Source organism: Colius striatus, chromosome 1 (assembly GCF_028858725.1).
Source record: "Colius striatus isolate bColStr4 chromosome 1, bColStr4.1.hap1, whole genome shotgun sequence".
NCBI classification, from domain to species: Eukaryota; Metazoa; Chordata; class Aves; order Coliiformes; family Coliidae; genus Colius; species Colius striatus.
In genome coordinates, this window is record NC_084759.1 from 173,633,970 (window position 1) to 173,652,852 (window position 18,883).

General features: G+C 39.3%; 1 protein-coding gene across 1 annotated transcript in view; it reads right to left on the minus strand.

Annotated features, from left to right (window-relative positions):
• Positions 1 to 6,617, minus strand: part of SLC16A7 (solute carrier family 16 member 7) — an 80,065-nt gene extending 73,448 nt beyond the window's left edge. Inside the window, exon 1 of the mRNA XM_062016988.1 lies at positions 6,397 to 6,617. The gene's annotated coding sequence lies outside the window, so the exon portion shown is untranslated. The remainder of the gene's footprint in view (positions 1 to 6,396) is intronic.
• Between the last annotated feature and the right edge of the window lie 12,266 nt (positions 6,618 to 18,883).

The following is an 18,883-nucleotide window of genomic DNA, read 5'->3' on the forward strand; positions in this document are numbered from 1 at the left end:
TTTACCACCAAAAATTTATATCATTAACCCAGAGATTTGAAAAAAATGCCACTTCATTTCTAATCTTAAAAAAAAACCCACTCCTAATACAATTGATTTCAAAAGCATATGCTTGAAATGAGCATATTTCTCAATCTGCAATACTAATCAAACACATTACAGTAAGAACTGATTGTGGTTTAAAATTCAAATATATATTTGGCATATTGTATGTTTTTTGTCAGCATAGAAATGGTAAATTCTTTTTGATTTATTTCTTCATGTTTTTCAGCACTATAACATACATATCTGTTTTCAGTATTGAATTCAGAAAACAAGCACTGAGAAGTATGAGTCTGAAGTTGACACTATGAATTTGAAACTCATACAAGGGACAAACTCAAATTTCACCTGTCTCCTTTTTATTTGTACTGCAGGCTGTAAGAGTGTCTAAGTGATGAGTGGCGAGCATGAATGCTAAAACCTTAATTAATCTATTTCTATGAGAAAAGAAAATAGTTTCTGTCTTTTGGGATGACGTAGTACTGTTTTGTGACTGACTTTACCAATTTCTATTGCACAGAACACATGCAAAAGGTACATACATAGTTGCACTGTCATTACCACCACTGTAGTGACAGCAAATGGCTAAAGTTCTTTGATGCAAAACACACTCTGAACACCATTACAATTCTCCGTCACACATGCTGTCCCTAAGTGTCAAACATGGGAGTGCTGCCAACAGTTTGCTATCACCGAGGCCGTACCATGGAAGGGCACTACACAATAGTCATTCCTGAAGCTCCATCAGGAGTCTGGTAGGAGGTATGGGAAGATGAGCTATTCTAAAGGAACAGAACTTTTAAGAACACATAAAGATAAGAAAAGCCATGAAATACAGGAGGTGTTATGAGCTTTCTTCCACGCAACGTGCTTTCTGAATGTTCCCACAGCACCTTGATCATCACTTACCACAGAATTCTCCACTGGAAAACCTTAAAGAGAGATAAAAGTGAAATAACCACCAAGCTTACTGTCAAAACAACTGGAAAGTGTTCTTCTGGGGCATACAAATGTTCAGTCTGGAAGAAAGTAAACACTGCTTAAACAGTCCTACACGTTTGGGCAACTCCAGATTGCAGAATTTTATGCTTTGTCCATTAAAATAAGGTGCTGTCATTACCTTTTATAGTAATCACTGGAAAGAATGCCAATGTATTCTGAAATATTCCAACTTGTACACTATTTGGGCCTTCTGCAGTTTAATAGCAGAGTTCCACAGGGATCGGTTCTGGGACCAGTCTTGTTCAACATCTTCACTAATGACCTGGATTAGGGGATAGAGTATACTCTCTGCAAGTTCACTGATGACACCGAACTGAGAGGACTGGCTAATTTCCCAGAAGGCTGTGCTGCCATTCAGCAGGATCTCAACCAGCTTGACAGTTGGGCAGAGAGGAACCTCATGAGATTTAACAAGGGCAAGTGCAGAGTCCTGCATCTGGGAAGGGAAAAACCCATGCACCACTACAGGCTGGGAACTGACCTGCTGGAGAACAGCTCTACAAAGAGAGACCTGGGAGTCCAGATTGATAATAAACTAACTGTGAGCCAGCAATGTGCCGTTGTGGCCAAGAAGGCCAATGGCATCCTGGGATGCATCAAGAACAGTGTAGCCAGCAGGTCAAGGGAGGTTCTCGTCTCCCTCTACTGTGCCCTGGTGAGGCCTCATCTGGAGTCCTGTGTCCAGTTCTGGGCTCCTCAGCTCAAGAGAGAGTACAGTACAGGGCCACTGAGATGACCAGGGGACTGGAACATCCTTCTCATGAGGAAAAGCTGTAAGACCTGGGACTGTTCAGCCTGGAGGAAACTGTAGGGGGGACCTCATTAATAATAGTAAGTATTTAAAAGGTGTATGACAATGCCATAGGGCAACATTTTTTTCTGTAGTGTCCAGTGATAGGACAAGTGGTAATGGACAAAAGCTGGAACACAAAAAGTTCCATTTAAACATAACGAAAAACTTCTTTACTGTAAGGGTGAGGGAGCCCTGGCACAGGCTGCCCAGGGAGGTTGTGGAGTCTCCTTCTCTAGAGGTTTTCAAAACTCACCTGGACATGTTCCCAAGTGACCTAAACTAGATTGACCTGCTTGAGCAGAGTGGATGGACTAGATGATTTTTAGAGGTCCCTTCCAACTCCTACCATTCTATAATTCATGAATAACTGACTTAAAAGTACATATTTCCTACAGCCTAAAGTTATTAGCCAATTCTTTATGATTTACTTTTTTATTCAGAGCACTGCTTTTTTGTTGGGTAGACCTGAAATACATTCACTGTTTCAATAATCATGACACTAAGTTACAAGAAAATGCATCAACAGCTAATATTTATTTGTTTTTAATCAGGCTTAAGTTTGTTTTCCAGTGCTTCCTGATGTTCTGAATTACAATTGCTTGCATTTTTTAACATCTTAAGTCTTACAACCACAAAGGAAAAAAGTATAATATGCTAAGCTTCCATGCTTTTCCATTAATTATCTTCCTTCATTTTTTGGAAACATTTTAATTGCCCTAGTTATGTTAACATCCCTTTGGAAATGCTTATTCCATTTTTATCAGCAAATGCTCTTAATGCACATCTCTGATTACATATTACTGCCAGTGACACCAGACAGGAAAGCACCATGTCCTGAAAATAAAAAATATTAGCATGTAACTGCAGGCTTGATCTTTAAAATAACAAATACAGGAACTTCTTAATGACACTGCATAAACAAAAATTTAAAATATAACCAACAAAAATAGAAATTATGATGATGAATCTCATCCCAGACACAAACATTATTAATTAAGAATCTTGAGACTGCAAGGAAAAAAAAACCCCAAACTGAGACTATTTCTGGTTTGTCAGCCACAAAGACCTGGTTAGCTAGACATTTCTTCTTCAATGAAAGCTTAACATTATATGGATTGCTCAACTGTAAGACCAAAAGCTGTAAGAAATACTGGAAATATGTGATAGATTGGAAAGTCAAACAGAGCTCTCCAGTCTAACATCCTGTATTCCTCAAGTCACAGAGTATTGTCTCAGTTCTCCTATATCCCAATTACTTCTGTTTGAACACTACAAACTTTTTTTCAAATGTCCCGAGATTCACAACAAAAATATGAAAGCTGGCACAAGAGCTCACAAAAACATGCAAGTCAAGGAATGCAGGTTTGGACTGAGATACCTATGTGGGACATAGCCTTTCATTTGACACATAAAACAGCTTATCTATGGGGTCCTGTTTTCCTATCTAACCTCCTCCTTGGTGCTGTGCAAACATTAGGCCATATGTACTAAACGAACAGTCAGAAACCGGTAATGCTCTCTATCAATAATTAACAGCTATGTCCTAACCCTTTTTTAATGAAAATCAAGAGAATTACATTTTCAGAATCATACTGACCTTGAAATATAAAATTCATTTCACAGCACAGATTATTAGCATAACCCAAGAACATTCTTCTTTTTTTGATCCTTGCATAAGAAAATGGATAGCTGTAACTCTGGCAAATGGTGTAAGGGATACAATTAATTGAGAATTATATTCAGATCTCATCTTTGCTAAAGCAAACATCTCTTCAAGAAAAATGCAGGTCTTCAAAAGCACTCTGTGATATCCCAATAGGAAAACTAAAACAGGTGAGATGTAACCTTTTTTCTTGAAGTGGAAGGATCCCAGTAATAACCAGAGTTACTGGAAGCAAAACCATTTGCTCATCATAAAAGAGTACAAAATAATTTACTTAAGAAACAAAGGATATCAGAGAGAACTTTTTTCTAAAATAAAGAAAAAAAATGAACAATGGGTACCAGAAATATATATATATGTATGTATGTGTGTGTGTATATATATATATATATATATAAAAGAAATAGACAAGAAGTATGATTTAGTGAACCAAATTCAAGAAAGAAGAGTAACGGAAGAAAAACACTTTAAAAAACATGAGCTTGTGATTCAAGGAGCAGTGCTCTTTTCTCTCACTTGACTTGCCTTCTGTAAATAATAGCATCTCCTTTAAGGCTGCCCACAGGATCACTTGTCTCCTTAAAACTCAGATTCTTGAATGAGGATTTTGCCATAGTAAGAGCTGAGTGAGATCAAATCCAATATATACTCCAGAGAAGTGACAGATGGAATTAGGTTAAAGAGCTGGAATGCTTTTTTATATACTATTAATGATGCATTAATTTACAATGAAAATGGCTGCAACAGAATTCTACCTATCTTCACTGCAGCTGCAGAGGCACAATGTTTCCTCGATATTTCCCTTGGTGATATTTCAAAGTCTCCTCCTTTACAGGTGAAATATCTGTTCAGATCAGTTGTTTCACTACATAACCCAAAGAGATTTCCTATCCATTAAATGTGTTTCTGTCATCCGTGGAGACTACAGTTGATATTTAGCATATTCCACATTTCCATCACGTAAATAAGGCTGACTTCATTAACCAAAATTTCTTACTGCTGCCATAAAAGAAAAGTCATAACCTCCAGCCACCGCCTGCCTGTTCAAAATAAGAAGCTGTTTTGCTCTGAAGCCACTTTCATTGTCAACACTACATTGCAAACTAAGCTAGCTGCGCCCTTACAGACCTATGGAGTTACAGTTATATAATAAATGGCATAAATAAAAGAAACAACTGGTGTATAATCTCTGAATTTATTCCATCACGTGGAAGGATTCATTCATTCATCACTTGTTCTCAAACATGATATTCAAAGTTAGCAGACAATAATGGAAGAGAGCACCATCTTTAAAAATAAGGGAATCACTTATACATTATTCTCAGATTTAATGCTTGTACATAAAAGCATTTACCATTTTATTGAACTGTTTGTCAGTTTTCTGCTTCCTTTAAACACCAGTCTTCATCCTTATGTCTTAAAGACTAACTTTCATATCATGATTCATTTAGACAGAGCTGAGGCAATATTTTGTTGGCTTGACTGGAGTGCTGTTAAGTTTATGGCCCCATTCCTGCAATGGAAGCTGGAAGCACCTATTTCATTACTATTTGATAAGTAACTTGAGAGTCACAGATGGATGTCACTATGGAAACATGAGTGATTATTATAGAGACCAATGAAACAAGAACGGATGTCTCCATGAGGAGACAGCTTCCTTCAGTTTCTTTCTTTTTCTCAAAATAGCTTTCAATAATAATTTCAAGAAGACTACTGAAAGCTCGGGCTAGCATCTGAAATACCAGCTACCTCTAAATGTTCTTCAGTTTTGGTTTGTTTTCCTATCCACCAGACTGGAAAAGCAGTGGAGAACCTGTGCCAGTTCTGCATCTGTGAAAGACTGACATGTAACATGCCCTCCCGGGAGTACCACAGGACACTAGGTCTCTGAAATGTGAATATGGCAACTTGTCTTTTCCAAGATTGCTTCAGTGTCTTGTAGGGGCCACTTCAACAACCACAAACTGAAAACAAAGAGGTCTACTATTCTCTTGGGACAACTGCCCCTCACCAGGGAGACTCTTCATACTGTTCCCTTCAATGTCCTTGAGTCCACTGTGTGCTATCAGAGGTCAAGCAAAGAGAAGTATTTCCTCTGCTCTGGTACCAGTTACCCCAGAAGCTCAGCACACAACCACTAACTAAAGCCAGCAATGTTCGGAGATAACAACGCCAACATTGTCGGGCTCAGAGCAGCCCGGAGCAGGGTAACCAGTGCTGCAGCTCGCGTGGTGCTGCACAGGGTCCATTCAGACCCAGCTTCCCCAAGGTCATCTCGATCACAGAGAGATGACATCAGCGCTCCTTGTAGGCCTGTTTCCAAAGACGGCAAGCGCAGCACCATGGCCCTTGCTTTGCCGCCGCTCCCCGCCCACACTTCCCAGTGGAGCTGCCCCCGTGGTTCCAGCGCCCCAGACCCCGGCTCCACTCTGGGCGGGCGGTGCCGCAGCGCCCGGGGACGCGGAGAGAGGCGGCCCTACGGGATGCGAGCAGCGGCGCGGGGGCGGGATCGCGCCGCGCCCCCCCCCACAGCTGCGGCCTCGGCCCGGCCCCGTCGCCCGCCTCCCTGCCCCGCTGTCAGCGCCGGGCGGGCGCCGCTGCTCCAGCACCGAGGGAAGCGCCTGCGAGGGGCGTCGGCTGCGCCCCACGCGGCGTCCGTCCGTTCGTCCGTCCTTGCATGGGCGGCGGCTCGTGTGTGTGTGTGAGAGTGCGACTGACTGTGGCACACACGGTGCGGGGGCAGCCGCCCTCACGCCCACAGCCGGGGGCCACGCCGGCGCGACCCGGCTGCGGCAGCCCCTTCTCCGTTCCCCGGAGCCCTCCCCGGCGGGGGCGACCTCAGCGGCCTCGCTGCTGCTCCTCCTCCTCCTCCCTCCTGGCGGGTAGGTTACGTTACCTGGTCTCTAGCTCGGGCTGGGTCTAATCCCGCGGCCGCCGCCGGCTCCTCTCCCTGCCGCGCGGGTGAGTGGGGTAATTACTTTATTTATTTCCCATGAAGTGTCCTCGGCAGCGGGGCAGCAATGGGGGAGCCCGGGCCAGGCGGCAGGGAGGGAGGCCCGGGTGCTGCTGCGGGGCCGACGGGGCGCCGCTATCCCGGGGGTGCTGCCGGGGAGCGGCCGAGGCGCTTCAGCACCGGCGCGGGGGGGCGGGGGCTGCGCAGGAGACGCCTCCCAGGCTGCCCAACCCGGCTCCGCGGGGCCGGCGAGGGCGCGGCGCCCAGCCCGGCTCGGCCCGGGAGGAATGAGCCAGCGCGGGACCGGGGACGCGCCGCGCCCTCGCCGGGATGGGGAGAGCGGGCGGCAGCCGGCACTGTGCCCGCCGGGACTAGGCGGCAGCCCCCCTCCGCCGGCGGCCTCCCCGCCTACCTGCCCGCTCGGAGGCGCGGCCAGGGCAGGGTGCGCTCGACGGGAAACGCGAGGGCAAGCAGAGCACCACCGGCTGCTGATCGCAGTGTTCGCCTCGCTTCTGGCAGCTCAAGGCGTGCCCGCCCCCGGTCCCACCCCGTTCGCCTTTTTTTCAGGCCTGAGGATGCCAAGTATTTCACATAATAAGGCTGATTACCCTCGCTCTACCACGGAAAGGTTACCAAAAGGCGCAACCACTTGCTCATGTTAGGAAAAAGAATAAATAGAAGAGTTATTTTTGTACTAAACGAATGAACTTAGTCTTCTGAAGCAGGAACTGAAATTGGGCCAGTCAGCAATGAGTTGTTGATTAAAATCGTGGACCTCCTTTTGTTCTCCCATAGCAAACCAAGAAGTTACAAGAATTATTTTGTATATATCATGAACGTATTTATGAAAATGTCGTCTAAATTCTGCAGAAATTCAGTCCTTAAGGCTTAAATCCTGTAGGGAAAGAGGTACAACATAATCATGTCATTGCATCATTAAAGTCTTTACCGTAATGCCTATTCTCATTGCTAAATGTTGTGTGCAACATTTAAAGTAGTGTGGGGAGGCCCCAGCTGTTGATAGTATGTTGAGAAACCTGTACAAAAGTTAATGTGGGTATCATGTGATTGGTTTTTGGGTTTTTTTTTTCCAGACTTTATTACATGTACTTTGTTTAGAACTTTACAAGTAAGATCTTTACAGATATGTTAGGAACTGAGACTGCTAGTATATGGACAGGAGGAGAGAGAACTTGGGTTGTAGTTGGGAATATTCCATTGTGCTGAGCCACTAGTGGAGGAGGAAAGGGATCGATACTGTTGTCTATTTTACAGTAATAACATTTGAATCCTTTAGCTTGCATCAACCACCATGAACAAAATTTTTTTAAAAATAATTTGGAAAGAAGCATGACCCCCCTCAAAAAAGCTGCCGCATGAGTGGCAATACCATCCACAGAGGACTGCCCATCATGAAGCACAAATTCATAGAAATCAGATTTCTTTGGCACCTTTCCATACAAATATTTTTTGCTTTTTTGTGAAAACTATAAGAAATTATCCTATATTTTAAACTAGAGTCATTAAACCAGAAGATGCAGACCCAGAAATCCCAGTAATGTGACATTTTATCATTACTTTTTTTCTTATGATATTATTGTTGTAATGTATGTATCATCTGCTTCCAGTGCGAGTTCTTCAGGTTCAGGAAGGGTCACTTTGGGTGGATTCTGGCACTGTCATCATAAGGAACGGTAGATAGTTCACTGGTAGAGACAGCAAACGCTTTTATCCATGAAAGAGTTTGAGCATTTTGAAGTCGTTTAGGGATATCCCATAAGCTAATTAATTTTGAGCTACACACATGAGTCTGGGGAAGTTTTTTAGGAGCAAACATCCATGGTGACTGCTGGAGCAGCTCAGGGAAGTCACCGTTACATTATTTTAGGTATCAGTGTCAGTCATCTACTGTGCAAGTGTGTGAAAGGAACCCCATGGGCACACTGTCTGTCCAGGCCGCAGGTTGTGTGACAGGTTTTGGAAGACCTACAAGAGGGTCCCACTCAAGAGAGTTCCTTTAAGCCAAGAAAAGGGAAGAGCAAACACTAAGCAGCTACTCATTGGCATATAAGCAAAGGAGTTTTGGAGTACAAGATGCCCATGATCAAACTCACTGTCACTTCCAGGCAGGCTCACAATTGCAGGATTAAAAATGTGTACATTGTAATGAAATCTGATGTAAAATCTTTCATAATGAGATACACTGCTAGTGCTGAAATCAAAGTTGTGTACTTGGCTTTACAGTGGCATTAAGCTCTTTTCCTATTCAAACATTTTGTATGCCCTGAAGAAAATCATAGGCCATATAGCACTTCAGAGAGTTCCTGTAAAATGCAGCACATGGCTACATTGTCTTTTACAGTGAAATATTACAGTTTACATGATATTTTGTAACATGTTAGGAAAGTGATTTTTCAGAGAGCTGAGAAATAAATACACAAAGATAGAAATGGTAACTGTTTTTCATTGCACAGTTCTAGTTCTTCCATAGATGCACTTCAACCAGAATAAGTATATAGTTATATAGGTAGAAATATAGATTTAAAAAAAAAAAAATAAATGTATATTGTATATGATAGATAGTACAGATTATAATGCGCTATATATTTATTGTATATGTTATCGACAATAAATGTTACACATTGATGTATATGATAAGGTATCTCACTGTTATTTGCTGTGCTACATAGTACATAATGCACACTGTTTATAATACTGCTACATACAGGACAAATGAATCTATTCTGTGCTTATATACAATAAATTTGCACTTATATCATTACATATCTATATGTAAATAGTAGATTATTTTAACCTATGCTATCCATTACATAGACATATAAATTTCCTGTATAGACATATATGCCTCATTCGGTTTCTTTCTATAGCTCTTTTCAGAGCATCCCTCTCTAGGAAAGGTGTATGCGTGTACTGTTGCTGTGTGCATCATTGCATCTTGCATTTTCCAATCTGAGGCAGAGTCTGAACATAAGATGTCTGCAGTTATAGCAGTGTGTGATTCTGGCCTACAGTCTGCACAATTTCTTACACAGGTTAGTATCTGCACCATGCTTAAAGTCATAGAAATTACTATGATGCATGATTTTGGGTTTTATGCTGACCTTGATTGCAGTGATGTCAGGATTTTAAAGTGAATGCACTCTTCTCCAAGTACTGCAGGAGAAGGCTCTGAAGTGATCCAGTTCTTTGTTGCAGATTTAAAAAAAACCAAACCTGTTGTCATTCTACATCTTTTCAGTATTCGAGCACCTTCAATGTAGGAAGCCCATTATTCAAAGTGAAAATGATCATAGCTACCTTCTAAGGGTAAGAATTAAAAATGTATTAGTGAGAGCAATTATTAATTTCCCTGTGAATTTCAAGAAGCTAGGAAAGACTCAGACCTGTATGAGCACATGTGTGTATCTGTGTATGGAGGGTGGCATTCTGTATTTTGCAGTGATCTAATTGTGAGGAAGAAATTCAACAAACTCATCTATCTAGTATGTGCAGGAAAAGAAGGCGTACATCTGGTTTAATAGTGAAATAGACTTCCGGGAGATTGCATGTTATGCACTGTTGCTATGTTTTGATTGATATCAGCTTGAAGTCTTTTTAGTTATAATAACAGAGAAAGGGTTTTTTTTTTTCACCAGAGGAAAAGAAAATACTGCAAATATTGAATACCTGATAGTATTTACTGTGAGTCTATTCACTGTTTGGGTAAGTCTTCTGCTGGAAAAGTCCATTTCACCTCCATGGCACTTGTTACATGGTTTCATTTGAACTCAAAATTTTACGATTTCTCTTCTAACCTTAGATTCCTCTGCTATATCACAGGATATGTCTTCTAGTTGCAGAGTCTGGATCTGAAGTGTGCATATTCATGTCTGTGTGTTGTTCTGGCCTGCATAAGACTACATTCTTATTTATGTGGTGTTTTTCTGGACTGATTTCTGTTCCATAAATATGCAACTCAGCCTTCTCTGATGTCCATATGCAGGCCGGTGTGGTGTGCATGTTCCTCATCTCCAGCAAAAACACAGGGTGTTATCATTAAAATTTTATTGGTAGATCACCTAGGCCACCTTCTGTAAGTTTTATATCAGCAACTAATGATTGTCAGCTTCCACCTCCATTCATACACACAGATAGCTCTATCACTAGAATAACACTTTAATTCTAGTTCTGTTAGTGAAAGGGAGATATATACTTCTTTATTTGTGATAAAATCATATAAATAGGAATAAGACTTGAGTTATAATGATAAAATATAGCCAATTATAGCCTTTCGATTGAGATCTGTTTTCTCTGTAAGCATCAACCATGTCTATTCCACGCCCAATAAAATTCTTTTATTTTACAGCTCCCGTGGACACAGAACACAGCACATCATTGTAACTACAGCAATAGTCTCAAGTGAGAGAGATCTCTATCAGGCATCACAGAGAATTTGAGGCACCTGGCAGTTATCAGCTGAAGCAGGTAGTCAGTAGAAGTGTGGGAGATAAATAGATAATAGAAAAGCAATCTGGAAACCTGTGAGAGATAATAAACCTCTCTTCTAGAGAGGAGGTAACAACTCAGGTAGGTCACTCAACTCCTAGATTAGTGCTGTGTCTAATACTGCTGAAAATACAGTAGCAGTTCATGCCTGTCAGCTCTGAAGTAGTATTCAAGATGTTGTTGGAAATGCAGTTTGACACATTCAGTTATAGAAATCACTATTGCAGCAGAGTGAAGAAGATCATGCTGCTGAAAGACAGGTGACCAAAATTCCAGGAATATCATGACCCTCTATTAAATTACAGTTACCAGAATAGAAAACCAGTTACATCCTCTTCTTACCGTGCATGCTGCTATGTCTATACTGCCAGCACAACCATTGCATAAGTATTCCTGCCATATTGATTGTGGTTCTCAGTGGGGCATGTGTTTTTTTTTTTTTTATATATATGATTTCTACTTGTTTATAAACAACCGTTCTATTGTCCCTGCCACGAGCACAGAGAAGAGATGGAAAGGCTCACGTCTATAGTAAAACAATGTGTTGTTCTTAGGAGCTGTATATTTAAACCAGTCCTACAAAATGTTTTTTTTTCCTAAGTAATTTTTATAATTCTCAAATTCCCATGCATGGAAAGTGTGAAACCTTACTTGAACATGCAAGAAAACCGATACAATTTGATAACTCTTCATGTTGGGTTCTGAGATCTTGTAGGACTATATTGGTGGTAGGAAGATAACATCAGAAGATATTTTTGTGAGAGTGGGCACAGAGAAGTCTGTCAGGGGCATCCTTCCACCAAAGAAATGTTCAAATTACTTGCTGACATCTGGCTTTATTTTATTAAACCACTCAGATGGACCACAGGAAATACATAATAAATTATATGTGCATAAATAATGTGTGCCCTTTGAACAGTCTCTGCAATTTTTAAAAAGTAACTGATTACGTGGTTTTATTTTTCTGTGTTCTTTTATTTTTTTTTTTTACTGTTACACTGGACATGAATTGTTTATGTGCTTCTAAATTCTGCCTCTAGTGATTGCTGAGGGTGTCTTTCATATCTCGTTCTGTGACTGCTAAAACAAGGGAAGGGTCAGAATTTTAAAGCTTATGTACCTCAACATTTTAAAATGGACATTTGCTATTTTGAGACCTGATTCATCTTTCCATTGTTCCAGTATAATCCTAGTGATAGACTCTAGGCAAGTCTGGATCCAATTTTTTTATGCCAGTTTCTCAGTTTAGATGTTATACAACTGTACAATTGTACCACTATGTTATAAGGTACACCTAAATTCATTAGATTACAAAACTCCTTAGATAGCAGGAGAATTTTCTTTCTGACTTGTGTATTTTTATTTGTTTTTTAAAAAAGATGAAAGATAAATGATCCAAAAAAAAGCTTATTAGATAGACTTCTAGAATGTGAATAAGTGTTTGTTACATAAGAGTCCAGTATATCAGTAATTATCAGCTTACAAGATGTCGACATGTTGACTTAAACAGTCCAAATAATACTAAAAGTAAACGTGGAGCCAGAAGTAAGAAAGCATCACTCCCAGAGAAGCCTCCCTATAATTAGAATAGAGATGGATCTTTTTTTCTTTTTTTTCTCTCTCTTAAATCCTTTGAATATTTTGGTCTTTTTCTGTGCAGTGACCTAGATTCAACAAGAAACGTGGAGAATAAATAGATCAGCTCAGGCTATGTAACTCAGATTCAGGTACTGCTATAGAAGGTCTGAACAGAAGGAAGTCTTAGCATTTCTTTCTGGTCAAGTTTCCTGGGATTCATGAGGAACTACATCTGAATCATTCTGCAACTACAATAGTCTAAATAAGGCCCTTAAGAATAAATTGATTTGTAAAAACATTGCCATCAATCATCAATGAATATACTCTGATGAGATCCCATTCTGCACTCAAAGTACTGTGAAAACACAGCTTCTGACTTGGTTTACAGAATATCATGAGCATCTTGAATATTGTGAGTATATTGAATGTGCAATAAAAATCTTCAGTACTTTAGTTATTGTGCTGAAAGAACTAGACTATATGATCAAAATCATACATGAAGAGCTTTTACATCTTGCCTTTATATCTTCTTATTAAAATCATGCTTTACTTTGCTAATCACCTCTGGGATAGTCACATTTTTCTTAAGTGTGTAAAACCTAAGAAAGAGAAGCAGATTTGGATTATTAGTGCTTTGCATGCTTCAAAGCTGTAAAAATTCTCAGTATATCATTGCATTCTTTACTGATTAGGTCAAAAATGTAGTTTTGCAAGGTAAAGCTTTTGTAAAAAATTTCAGATATAGCAATATGTTTAAGTTTTGAGGGCTACACATCTTTCTCCCAACAAACAAATTGACACCAGAAGACTTTTGACAAAGAAAACACGCAATACCTATGTGTATGGTTCTACAGGGAAGTATGAGGAAGCAGAAGCTAACTCTCCTTTTGGAGAAAGCCTCAGACCTCTAATCCAAACCCTATTTTCCCCAACAGGTAGATGGCATAGCAGCTATTCATTTGCAGGTGTTCACATATGTGCTTGCTCTTCTTTGTGGTGACTCTTATTTGATAACAGTCCTGCTGAAGCTTCTACTAGTGCTCTAGGAACACACTATTCTGGTTTGATTATTGCACAAAATCAGTAATAAAAATATCTTTCTTCATGTTTCGATTTTATTGTCAGACGTCGTCTCATTGCCAGTAACATCTTTGGACACACAACTATAATGTCTTCTATTGAAATACCCATTTCCGGTCAAACGGCTTGAATTCTGAAGCAGTTTGTTCTAGTGTAGAGACTTCAGTGGAGATTAAGTTGTCTTCTGTGTGGAAGTGCTTAAGTGTAATATGTGTGTAAACTTGTGTTCTGGACAACAGAGTCAATACAATCCATGAAGCCTATTCAATGCCTTTTCAGGTGATTAACTGCTTTGCATATGTTTCAGTGTGACCTGGGTTGTTCTCTAGACTCTATGTGAACATGGAGAAAAAGTATGGCATCTTGTAAAATGTACTGTCAGTTTATGTGTCTTGCAATTCTCTAAAGGATGCATCTCCCGGAAACTGGAAAAGTACTCTATTGTAACCATTAAATTCCCAACAAAAACAACAAAAAAAAAGTAACAAGAACTTTATTGAGTTTTTCACCCAAAATCAATTTGGATTACGTGAAACTATCAAATCTTTTCTTTTTGCCATGGTTTAAGCCCAGCCAGAAACAAAGAACCACATGGCTGCTTGTTCACTCCTCCCCCTCCTAGTAGGATTGGGAGGAAAATCAGAAGAAAAAGATAAAATCTCGTGGGCTGGGATAAGAACAATATAATAGGATAACAAAAGGGGAGAAGAAACAGTGATAACAATAATACCAATTAAGGAATACACAAAGTAAGTGATGCATGATGTCATTGCTCATCACCCAGAACCTGGTCAGATGCAAATCTGGGTTCCAGTGACTCCCCTCCCCAGCCAGTTCCCTGAGGTAAATTCTGAGGATGACATTGATATGGTATCAAATGTCTGGTTGGACAGCCTGGATCAGTTGTCCTGACTGTGCACTCTCTCAGGTTCTTATGTAAATTAACCCTGATCCAGCCAAACCCAGGACATTTTTCATTTGGTGTGGTTTTTGCACATCTGTAAACTGGTAGCACATAGTTGACCAAGTAAAAGCATTCATGTGTTTTCATGTGCCTTTATTCTGAAAATGTATATCAATGTAATGATATTGTTTCTTGAATCTTGTGGGCTTATTTGATACTTTTGAGATATTAACAGCAATATCTGAGTTGGTAGGCTGTAGTAATGGAAGACTGCATTGGTTGATGCAGAAGATTACTCAGAATTCAGTGTCTGTCTTACATGTTCCATGTGAATAAAACACTTTCTTGTAAGCACAATTTTTTGTTCCCTTTGTGGTGACTGTTTATATTGGAAAGAGAAGTTATTTGTCCTTTACCCTAAAGGTTTTTACTTCTTACAACACCAACAACCTGTTTTGGTTTAGAGCATTGGGTTAATCTGAAGATCAGCAGCTAATATTCCAGAGAACAGGTTTGTATCCCACCATCAAGTAAAAATGGAGAACAATAACAAAGGACAAAGTCTAAGTTATGGTTGGACTAAAGTTACACAGGGTGGCTCTCAGCCCAGGACAGCTACGGAAACAAAGCCCAGACAGCTGCAGAGCACTGGCAGCCAGCCAGAGTTCCTGAACTGATGAAGATGGAGCCAAAAGGAGGAGGACTTAGATATTAGCCGCTTTAGTAGAGAATGAACAACCTATATAAGAATCTTACATACTGTGACAAGAATTTCAACAGCTAGTTGGAAGCAAAGTCCTTGAAGCTTCTTGTGAAACTACAAAGAGAAATTCTCATAACCAAAGTATTTTAAAATATTAACAACTTTTGAGTCATGTTCAATTCTAAATATTGTATATATTAGGTACATCACAAACAATTTTTACTGTCAAACACATCATATACCATATACTAAGTCATTAAAGAACGGCCATAACTTCATGGATACATTTCAGTTTATGCAAAATCATCCTAGTTATCCTTTGGCTGGGAATTAGGATCAGTGAGCCCAGGTATATTGTTATTGGTTTTCCAACCAGCCCACTCTTCATGATGGTATTCTGTGTCTTGTGTACTTTAGTTGTTCTTTGAACAAGTAAAAACTATTTATGAAAGCCCTATTTCTCTCTTAAGGTACATTTTTAGACATATTCTATAAACTGTCTACATCTTTACTTGCTGAAAAGGTTACTTTTCCTATCTTATTTATAAAGTAGATTAATACTTTAAAAAAATAGTTGCAGACTCTGATACAAAGGCCTGGCAATTGAAAACCAGACAATTCCACAGCTCAAAAAGAAGAAGAAATGCAGTACAAAGATCTCTGCAGAGAACTTGTAGCTGTCTGTGACCCTTCCCACTATTCTGTGTAGGATCTACTCAAGGAGTTTGGATTGGCCGAAGATACAGATGATGTCAGAAGCAGTCCTCTAACCTTTTCAATTTTCAGTTATGAAAATATGCTATAGAACTGTGGTACCAGATATGAAACAACCTCTTACATACTTCTTTTTAATGGTAATAGAATTATTTTTCATTAAATTTTAAGTTAAATGTGCTATATACTATGCTTGTGGGTTTTTTTTTTTCTATGAAATCCAGAAACCTTTCCCAATAAGGGCATCCTTTTTCAAAGTACTTAAAATAGAATAGCTTGATGCTATGGATAGCACTTAGACATTGAAGAAAACCAGGGAGATGCAAACAAATTCTAGCAAGTCTGGAGGTGGTGACTGTATGATTCAGAAACGGTTTGACTCATTAGTAGATTAATAGGCTGCATAGAGAGCTAGATCTTTAAAAAAAGCCAGTGAATTAAGGGCAGACTATTATCCTGTAGCTTGCATTAGCCTGCACATTAACCAGATAGATCTACAGATATTTCTATCCCATACAAATCACTGGAACAATGGATATAGGCTTTATATAAAATGAGCATGGCCATAAAATGGAATGTAGGAACATTTTACAATTACTGCAGTTTGAATGGCCAAAGCCTTTGAATACAGCTTTGTCAGGATTTTTATTCTGAAGAGCCTACCTATTCACAAATCTGAGGTAGCTGAACATCTCAGAATTAAGTTTCCTTGTATAGTTATTTATTGCTCGGTAACAAATTCATAAAACATCCATTTAAAAATATATTCTGATATATCTGATAGAAACTAAACCTGATCCTGGCTGAGGACAAAAGAATGGGTAAGGTGATCTGTGATCTATGATTGCAACCCACTGTTCTTATACTTTATCTTTCATATAGGGATCAGTTGTGATGACAGATAACAATGAGATCCAGCAGTCCCTTCCAGAGGGCTTGTAGTGTTTCGTGTGTGCAGGAAAGCCTTAGGAAAGGTCATCAGGGCCTAAACACTGCACATTAAATAGTTTAGTTGCAGAAGGGGAGCCTCTGCCCAGGCATATTTTGAATTTCATTTACTTTATGTGAGATTCATATGACCAAATGGAACTTTCCCGGTATAGCAGCTACATTGGAGCTAAGCATCAAGGCTACCCTTGATCTCAGTGGTTAGAAGCAGACATCTGAAGGACACAATTCATTTCATCAACAATTCTAAAGTGAGTCAGCGGAATTGTGGTTTGGAACTGTCCATTTGTCTCTATTGATTACAAGGACAACCTGGGGTGTTAATACAGGTGTAAACATCTGCAGTTTAAAAATCAAAAGTGAAATGACTTCTATCCTAACTTTTCCCTTGTTTGCATATTGCCATTGTTTTTCAGAGAAAAAATCATCAGTAGACTCAAAACAGATTTATCATACTGCCTTTAGCTGATTTTTGACTGTTCAATATTTCATTATATCCACTCTTTGCATCCTATAGTACAGTGACTTATCACAGGCTTTCAATTTTACCTGGATAGTTCTGCACAACGTAAGTAGATTATTAGTTTAGCTAAAGAAAATGAAAACAAAAAGCTAATAAGTTATGCATGAGAACTTATGAATTTTCTGAGTGATAGGCTTTCTCCTACACTCTCCAACATTTAACCATGACAGGGATGGAGAAGACACAGATTGTGTTGTCTTTCCTGATTTTACTTTAGAAGTAGTAGGAGAAATTTCATCCTGATTCTACCTGCCCATCAATGTATGCCTCTAAACATAAAGACTTAAAAGTTTGTTGGTCAGTTCCTTACACCTTAGCTGAAGGATACTGCTTTTATGCACTCCACACAGACTATCACTCAAAAGGTATGCTTTGAATACGTCCTGCAATGTGGATGTAATATCCAACAGAAGCAAATAAATGACATAATTCTGCTGCAATGATGTTTTGTGTAAAGTATAAAGAATCTGCTTACAGATGGCTTGAACTCCTGTAAAGCTATGCAGGAGTAGGAGTGGTTTATGCATTGACAAGTCCAAAGCTGCAGCTAATGCACCCAGGCCAGCAATGTAGCTACCATGGATTTGCCCATAGCTGACAGCTGATCTGTGATATTCATGGAGAAAATATTTTTCTCCTGTATGCAACATCTCTTTGCCAAGTGTATTCAAGACTTGGCACAGGAGAAATGTTTGATGCTCAGCAATTTTCTGTTTTGATAGGAAATTTAGAATTATCAAATAAAATAAGGTATGATTTTCAAAGAGGAGCAAATTGGATGTATATATAATGAATTACATTCCCATCTATTTCTCAGTGAGAATTTTCAAAGGACAGAAAGAAGGAAAAATTACAGACATTTGTTTTGAGCATGCACAATGAGACTGATTTGTGTTTTATAAACTAACACTTGTGGATTCTTATGCATGTATGATTTTATAATTAATTTTCCATCTTGGAGAACTCTGTTTTTTCGGTTCTTTGTCATATATTCCTGTAAACATCCTGAAAAAAAAGGGATAATGATAAAGGGACTTAGAAAATATACCCCTCATGACCAAGCCCCCATACCAAAAAAAAAAACCCCAAAACCAAACCAAAAATCCCACCCCAAAAGAAAAAAGCTCTGTGTATTGGGGTAATATTTGGAGCAGTTTATTGGTATTTGTCTGAGTGTTACATTTTAGAAGTGCTATGGTAATATTTGTATTGCAAATAAAGTCAAAAGTTACCAGATAAGCAAATAAGTCCTTTTCAAAATCTCAATAATGAAAGATCAATATGTGATTCTAAAATTACTTGTGACAGATCTCAGCAATAATAGAGGAATATAGTTTTCAATTCACTTACATACTTCAGTACATTTATGTCAATGACACTGATTATGTTTTAAGGCTGTGCAAAGAATTGATTTTTCAATTTAGTTTCTGAATTAAGCAATAGAAATAATTTTTATTCTGAGAAGCCAGTGGTT